Below are 9,155 nucleotides of genomic sequence, written 5' to 3' on the forward strand. Positions count from 1 at the left end.
TAAAAGGATGAGACCAAGTGAGCCAGAATCCTAATGCCTTAGGTGTGTTAAGCAGTTTGGAGATGAATAATAACTCCACCTTTATGTTGTTCTCAGATATGGGTGACATAGGAAAGGCTGCATCCACTGCCTGTCCCTAGCTGGCCTAGGATGGATGTGGGGGACCATTTTCCTGAGTTGCTGTTCTTCTTACACTGATAATGCTCTCCCTATGATGACAGATGGGGAAAATTCCTGGATTTTCACCCAAAAATCAGGTCAGAACAGCAGTTTAGGACCAAGTCATGATGGCATATTTCATGACGGGAAATATGGAAATGACTCAGTCCCTACAACCTTACTGCTGATAGAGCTCACCCACCCAAAGTCAGCTTAGTGAGTTGCTGCAGTGCATCCTGTAGATAACACTCACAGTGAGGACACGTATTCTGGTGGTTAAGGGAATGGTTTGTCACAGAAATTATTTTAAAAAGAGGACAATTGTAACCTTGGTACTCTAACGGGAACTGACTTGATGGGATTAGTCACAGGATTTATACCTAATGCTTGCAGAGAGTCGAATGGGACAGATTCAAAGAGCCAATTTCCTGTTTCCTGTCAGGCAGGTTACATCAGTAGTACATCCCAAGTGTGTCACCATTAGAATGATTCTAGTATACAATGTATTTTCTCGTAATTTCTACAAATAAAACAATGTGATGTACATGCAACATAGATTTGTGAATGACTGTAGAAAATTAAACAACTCATTGAAGGTGGAGGCTTCACAAATATCTCCATTCTCAGTGATGGGGGAGCCCAGCAGAATGTAAAACACAAGGCTGAAGCATTTGCTTCTGTCTTCAGCCAGAAGTGTCAAAAAGATGATTAATCTCAACCTGCTCCTTAGGTCGCCAGGATCACAGATGCCGGTTTGATTTACTCCATGTGATATCAAGAGTGGTTGAAGGCAATGGATACTGTAAGGGCTATGGGCCCTGACCATGTTCCAGCAATAGCACTGAAGATGTGCTCCAGAACTTGCTGCTCTCCTAGCCAAGTTGTTCCAACACAGCTACAACACTGGCAGCTACGTGACAAGGTGGAAAATTGCTCAGGTATGTCCTGTATACAAAAAGCAGGTCAAATCCAACCCAGCCATTTACCAGCCCATCATAGAATCATAGAGATGTACAGCATGGAAACAGACCCTTCGGTCCAACCCGTCCATGCCAACCAGATATCCCAACCCAATCTAGTCCCACCTGCCAGCACCTGGCCCATATCCCTCCAAACCCTTCCTATTCATATACCCATCCAAATGCCTCTTAAATGTTGCAATTGTACCAGCCTCCATCACATCCTCTGGCAGCTCATTCCATACATGTATCACCCTCTGCGTGAAAAAGTTGCCCCTTAGGTCTCCTCAGACTGCCCTTGATCATCAGTAAAGTGATGGAGGGTGTCATCAAAAGTGCTATCAAGCAGCAGCTGTTCAGTGACGCCCAGTTTGAGTTCTGCCAGGGCCATTCAATTCCTGACCTCATTACAGCCTTGATTCAAACATGGACAAAAGAGCTGAATTCCAAAGAGTAGGTGAGAGTGACTGTCCTTGACATCAATGCAGCACTTAAATGTGGCATCAAGTAGCCCGAGCAAAACTGGAGACAATACAATGGGGAAAATTTCTTTACTGTTTGGCGTAATACCTAGCACATAGGAAGATGGTTGTGGTTATTGTAAATAAGTCACCTCAGCTCCAGGACACCTCTGCAAGAGTTCCTCAGGGTGGTGTCCTAGGCCCAACCTTCATCAGAAACCTTCCCTCCATTATAAGGTCAGAAGTGGAGATGTTGGCTGATGTTCAGCACCACTAATGACTGGGAGGGCGATCCTCCACTGCCTTCATTGCTGCACTTGGCATCATGATGCGACATCAGCTGACATAATACCTGGCACTTTCCATTTCTCCAGTAATACACCTTCAGGCTAATAAAATCCAGTGCTGCCCTCATCCCACATGGACACAATGTTTTTGTCTGGAATTCAAACTGAGGTCCTATCCTACCTAAATACTGTAAATTAGCAAGGCAGTAAATCGATTCACAGATCAACAGAGATGTATTTTATAACACTTGTTTCCACAAATCAGTTAGAAAACACTTCTGGTTTTATTTCAGTTTTTACAGATTTCCAGGGTGGATGTTTTACAATTGAAACATAAATACTCTGTAGTTAGTTCAATGATGCCCTGTATGTTCTATGTCCCTCAACACAAACCCAAAATGTTACTTGATTTTGAAATCAAGGGGGAAACCTGCTGCTGTTTACAGTCTTGGACCACCACCTTCTGGCCATCCTGAGGAACTGCAGAAATTACAAAATGGGCATTATTTTGCCCAAGGCAGCTGCTGTGTATGGTGATGCGTTGGAGCATTGCTCACAACATGGCTACGTATTTCTATTTTACAAACGATCTTTGGGACTTTATTTCAGTGCGTAAACAAGGTATAATAAATTAGACTGCCAACAATGCAATCACCTCTGTAAGAGCTTTCTTCCACTGTGACTCAGTGGTGTGAGGCAGCGGAGGATCTGGGGACTGGAACTATCTCTCACTGTGTCACAATGCATTGTAAGTCTATTTATCTCCCCACTCAGGAATGTGTTGTTCATATTCTAGATTAAAGATTTTAGATATTTCTCTCTATTTAATCAAGATAAGGCATGTTATTACATCTTGGCCTGGAGGGAGTTCATTACCAGTTTCTGAAATGAGCTGATTTTGAGTTGATGAAGACTATATTCCCTGGATTTTAGATGGTCTCATTAAAACATGAAATATCGGAGGGGCTAGATAAGGTAGAGACTGGGAAAATTCTTCTCTTGACTGGAGAATCTGGAACACAGAGTGACAGTCTCAGATTAACATGAGGCATGGGTTGGGCAGAAACATCTTCATTTAAAGGATTGTGAGTTATTGAAATGCTCTACCTGAGAGGATGCTCAGTCAAGACAAAGGTTGATAGATTTTTGGATACTAAACAAATGCGGAGATGTGGGATGGTGTTGGAGAATGCAGAGGTAAGAGATAAACCATGTTTCTACATGATGGAGCAGGTTTGAAGGATAAAGAGGTCTATTCCAACATCTCTTTTCTAGTATACTTATTATTGGAAAAGGACTCTCCTGGTAGGATTGAAGGAAAATGAAACTGCTGTGCTAATCAAAATCATTGAACAGTTTCAACACAACAGCAGGCCATTAGGTTCACTATGCCTTGATAACTAAAGATAACTAGAAAAGCTGACAAACCTTCTGTTCATGGCTCCTCTGTCGCATTTTGTTTCAGATTACTAAAAGGTTCACCCAGTCTTCTAACAAAAGAGATCATCCATCTTACTGCTCATCTCTGCTGCCTCTCAAGCCTGAATATCTCCCTAGTATCTCGTTAATTGCTCTGATGACAGGGTCACTGGACTCGAAACATTAACACTGCTTCTCTCTTTACAGATGCCACCAGATATGCTGAGTTTCTCCAGCACTCCCTGTTTGCATCTTGTTAATTAGAATTGGTTGGGATACACAGATCTTGTACACAGAAAGTTTTAACTTAAGATGCTAATACTTGTAAAGAACAGAAAACACCTCAATCGTAGCAATCATTGGTTGCAATGTGCTTTGGGATATGCCAGAGATGTGAAAGGCACTATACAAATGCAAGTTACTTTGATATTGTAATCCAGAAATTTCACCACCCAAATTTGGAATGTGTTTGCCTTTTTGTTGGCTGCTTCCTGAACATTTTACGATCCAAATCTAATAAGTGCCACTATTTATGTCCCAATTTGTTTCTGTTCTAAGTCCTTTTGCCTTCACAGCTGCAATTTCTGACACAGGTGGTTCCTGTTTTAGTTTATCCATTACCGGTGCTTTCCAGAGAACATGTAGGGGAGTGTCAGATATGAACAGGGTTGAGTCAGATTATGATGACCAACAGTTGAATAATTTGCTGATACTTGGTTTCAACACTGATGTTAAGAGTGGCCATTGAATAAAGCATTAGCAGGCATGCCAGCTCTCTGCTATATAAATGGACAGGCAAAGTTTCAGATTATGCATTGCATCGTCAGCACTCTGGAATTGTAAGTTATTGATCTGAACAATGCAGACCTGTTGGAAAGCTGTACTAAAAGCTATTAAAACAATCAATTAGTCACCACTTCTGATTGATGTAGCAAGCTTTTCAGATGAGCTGGTGGTTTATGTTAGTTACAGGATTTTTTTTAACTAAATTATTTAGCATTTGGTTTTGAAATATTTGACTACTAAAATGCAGCTTTTGCCATAGCTCAGTTGGTACCACTCTCACCACTGATTCATAAAGTTGTAGGTTCAGTCCTGTCCTAAAGGATTGGGTACGATAATCAAAGGCAATATTACAGTGCAGTACTGAAAATGCGCGGCATTGTCAGGTGTGCCATCTCTACCAGGAGCACAATAATTGACGGCAGGACTATTCAGTCCCTTAAGTCTGCTCTGTCATTCAGTAAAATCATGGTTGATCTCATTGTTGCTTTAACTCCACAGATCTATCCGTCTCCCATAGCCTGACTGCCCTATTGTTCAAAAGACAAATTAACTGAAACTTGAATGTATTCAATGACCAGCCTTCACTGCTCTCTCTGGGTTCAGAATTCCATAGACTCTTTGAAAAATACGAACATTGTCTCAATTTCTGGCTGAAATAAAAGACTCCTAATTTTTAAACTGCATTCTAGTCCTGAAGGGGAAACATCCTGTCAAGTTCCCTCAGAATGTTATGTTTCAGTGAAATCATCTCTCATTATTCCAAACTCCAAATCATACAGGCCCAACGTATTTAACTGTTCCTCATAAGATAACCTCTTCAGCCCAGGGATGAGTTGAGTGAACTTCCTCCATGGTGCTTCTAAAACAGTTATATCCTTTCTTAAATAAGCAGACCCAAACCATATGCAGTGCTCCATATACTCAGGTCTGTATGGTTGCACATCACTTCCCTACTTTTATACTTCTTTCCTTTGGCAATAAATTCCAACATTCCATTTGCCTTCTTAATCACTTGCCAGCCTTTTGTGACTCATGTACCAGGGCACACAGACTCCTCTGTACTGTAGAGTTCCGCAACCTCTTTCCATTCAATGATATACTGCTTTTCTATTCTTCCTGCTAAACTTGATGCCATCAATGAATGGCTCAAGTTCTAGGTAAAAGTCTATGTTTAATTTAATAAGATTCCTGGAGAAGATAAACCTTCATGAAACATTTGAGTTTTATCTCAGCTGGAAACTTTGTGTTTAATTCTGGGCACTAGCCTTGGAAAGGGTGCAGGAGAAATTTATAATGGTTCTTGGGAACAGGGATTTCAATTACATTGGGAGATTGGATTGGGCTGATGTTGTTCTCCTTGGAGCACTAAAGGTTGGGGAAGACGTGATCAAGCTTTCTCCATACCGTGAATGGTTTTGATGGAGCACATAAAAAGAAAAACCTTCCAGAGAAGACACCGGTTTAAGGTTATTGATGGAAAGAATCTCAGGCGACATGATGAAGCATTTTTTGTTCATACATGGTAAGTTGTTGTTATCTGGAATGTACTGGCTGTAAGAGTAGGATAGGATAGAATATTCTTTATTGTCATGTGTACTTCAGTACACAAGTACAGGAATACAGTGAAAAGTTTTCACAATGGCTGCCTCTAATGGTGCTTCTCTGGGACTCACTTCCCCTCACACTGCTCCAGGACATGACTGGGGAAGGAGTATATTCCTGTAATGGCTTTCAGAAGTGAACTGAATAACTACTTAAAAGGAAAATGTTAGGCATAGGGAAGAATTGGGAATGTGGGCTTAATTGAATGGCTGTACTAAGAAGTTGACATAGGCTTGATGAGCTGAATGGCCTCCTCCTCTATCATTCTATGACATTTTAACATGTTATACCCTTGCCCACTCACCTACCTTATGTGAATCACTTTGTAGAATCTTATGCCCTCATGACAATGTGCTTTAGGTTTACATTAAAGCATTTTGAATAGCAGGGATGTGCTTCTGAGGCTGAATAATGTTCTGGTCACACCACATTTGTAGTATTATGTGCAGGTTTGGGCCCTATATCTCAGGAAGGATGTACTGGCCCTGGAATATGTTCAGAGAAGGTTCATGAGAATGGTCCCAGGAATGAAAAGCTTAGCATATGAGAAACTTTTGAGCACTCTGTGTTTATACTTGATGGAGTTTAGAAGGATTAGGGGGATCTAATTGAAACATGTGGAATATTGAATTTCTTGGAGACAGTAGATGTTGGGAAGATGCTTTCACTGAAAGGAGACACTAGGATCCAAGGGTACAGCCTTAGAGTAAAGGGAAGGCCTTTTAGAAGGAGATAAGGAGATAAGGAGAAGCTTCTTCAGCCAAGAGTTGTTCATCTATGGAATTCATTGCCATAGGTCATTGAGTAGATTTAAGACTGAGGTCAATAGATTCTTGAGTATCAAGGGGATCAAGGATTATGGGGAGAAAGTGGGAGAATGGGGGTTAAGAAACTTGTCAGCCATGATTGAATGGCAGAGCAGACTGGATGGGCTGAATGGCCTAATTTCTGCTCCTATGTCTTATACCTTATGGTCTTTCAGCACAGGTAAAGGCCTTTCAGCCCATCAAGTCTGCACCAGTCAAAAACAAGCACCTCACTATTCTTTTCTCCCTTTCTGTGCATCATCAGCAAAAAGTAACTGTCTGGTCTCTTCATTGATGTGACTTGTCTGGAGGAGATGTTAAATTGAGGCTCTAGCCACCTGCTCTGGTGAGTATGGAAGTTCCCATTATTTTAAAGAATAGCAGGTGAAATATCCCCAATGTCCTGACCTGTATTCCTCAACAAACGTAACAAAAGCAGATTACCTCAAAATCACATTGCTATTGTGGACGTTTATTGTGTGGAAATTGGCTGCCACATTTCCTACATGGTAATATTTCAAAGGTACTTCTTTGACAGTAAAGTGCTTTGAGACACACTGTTTTGAGGTGAAATGTGGTAAACAAGTGCAAGACTTTCTTTTTATTAAGGAATTTTTGGGATCTGGTTGTCTGTTGCCTGATGCCACTGACTTAGTTACAGTCCCCTTTTTGAGATGGAGTCCAAGCTCTCTGTTATGATCTGGTTTTATTTAAACATTCCTCCTGCTGAGGATGGGGGAGAGGGGGTGAATTCAGTTAGCTCATTTGGCTGTAATTTGTAATGTAGGGGTAATGCCCAACAGCATAAGTTAAATTTCCACACAGGCTGAGGTTACCATAAATGACTCACCTTCTTAACCTCTCCCTTCACACGAAGCATAATGACCCTTAGGTTAACCCATCACCAATCTCTCTCACCAGACTGTAGAGCCTTTACCTCCTGCTGCATCCACAGAATTGCCATTATTTAGAAATGAAGTAGATAATATGGTTTTAAGGAGGTCTTGGTAGAAGAAGTAGGAAGTAACTGGTTTTTCATGCAAGTAGGAGGTCTGTACAAAAGTTCATAGATTGTAAATAACTGGCATAAGATCTGGTGAAGAATTTGGGGAACCAGGTGTTTTGGAAAGGCAATTGAGCAAGAACCTAATTTTCAGGGTTATGGGGAGAAAGCAGGGCTCTGGAATTACAATGGACAAATTTTTCAAAAACGAAAAGTGTGGCACTAGAAAAGCACAACTGGTCAGCCAGCATCCGAGGACCAAGAGAATTGACGTTTCAGGCAAAAGCCCTTCATCAGGAATGTGGGGTTAGGGAAGGGGGCAGAGAGATAAAAAGGAGTGGGGTGTGGCTAGGAGGAAGGTAGCTCTATCAAAGAGGCAACATGGGGCCCAGGGGCTTATCTGCACCACTCTGTGCTGAATTTTACAATGGCTGGGTAAATGGGTTATGCTGTATGATGCAGACTAGGGTCAATGATGTAATGAAGATGTTAGTGGATAAATGCTTGGGGCCAGTTAGCTCAGTTAGCTGGAAAACTGGCACACAGCACAGAATGATTCCAATGGTCAAGTTCAATCTCTGCACCAGTTATTGCAATGAATGAAGATCTGCCTCCTCTTGTCCCAGACTTGACACGAAGTGGCAGCTTTTGTATCTCTATCAAACAGAGAGCAGTGCCTATGATTCCTTTGTGTACTATGGCTAATTACCTTAATGGGCTATGTTCCAAGAAATAAGCTGAAACCCACCAGGAGGAATTTAAAAATCAATTAATAAATCTGGAATAGGATGCTACTCTCATTAATACTGATTATGAAATTGTTAGATTGTTATTAAAATAACTCATCTGCTAAACCAATAAGTGCTGTCCATACCCAGTCTGACTACATGTGACTCCAAATTGACAGCAATGTGATTGACTCTCAGCTTCTCTCTAAAATAGCTTAGCATTATTAAACTGCAGCTGAAGGGTCTCTGGGTATGGTTACCTTAATAGGAACTGCAGTGGTCCAAGGCCATTTGGAGATGGGCAATAAATACTGACCTTGCCAATGATGCTGATGTCCTAAGAATGAACTAAAATATACTTGTCTGGTTTTAGTGTTTAGCACAGAGCCTGGGTGTGGTCTCTAATTTCGAAAACTGTTTTCAAATTGTTTCCTCGTCTATTGGAGAATGCCTTATGTTATTCTGCAGAAGCTGGGAAAGTGTCCGTTCAAACTGTGCCAGGTCACAGGAGCAAAATGAGGCTGTAATGTGTTGTGTAAGTATGGTAGAGCGTAGGAGTCCAATCTCGGGATGTAATGATTACAAAATTGGCCATTTTGGGCAGGAAACAACTTCATTAACCTTAGTTAACCTTAGTTAAGCTTAACTAACCTGCAGAATGAATATCTCCCTATTAATTTCCTGCTGTTTAACACTCCAGCTCCCGGTCCTTCTTGGAATGTAACACAAGAAGGAAATTGGCAACAAGGATAAAAACTGCTTTGTGATCCAACGGGTCAATCCATTGATTTGTTCAAGACAACACTATAAATCTCAGAGGTGCTTTAATAAAAATAAGAAAATAAATCAAAAAATGACATTGCTGCACTGAAGCAGGTACAGACAACAAAAACTCACCCAGAAAAGAGGGGAACAATGCAGAAGAACCTCACCATGAAGGAACAC

The 9,155-nt window shown here is 41.2% G+C and overlaps 1 long non-coding RNA gene across 1 annotated transcript; it reads left to right on the plus strand.

The window, feature by feature from the left end:
• Nucleotides 1-948: 948 nt before the first annotated feature.
• LOC148146106 (uncharacterized) lies at nucleotides 949-6,812 on the plus strand. The gene is made up of 3 exons (XR_015760775.1): nucleotides 949-1,097; nucleotides 5,443-5,593; nucleotides 6,745-6,812. It is a non-coding gene; the product is annotated as an uncharacterized LOC148146106 (long non-coding RNA).
• The last annotated feature ends 2,343 nt before the right edge of the window (nucleotides 6,813-9,155 follow it).

This window comes from Chiloscyllium plagiosum, unplaced genomic scaffold (genome assembly GCF_037043375.1).
Source record: "Chiloscyllium plagiosum isolate Xiang-an unplaced genomic scaffold, Cpla_swu_hap1 HiC_scaffold_21, whole genome shotgun sequence".
NCBI lineage: Eukaryota > Metazoa > Chordata > Chondrichthyes > Orectolobiformes > Hemiscylliidae > Chiloscyllium > Chiloscyllium plagiosum.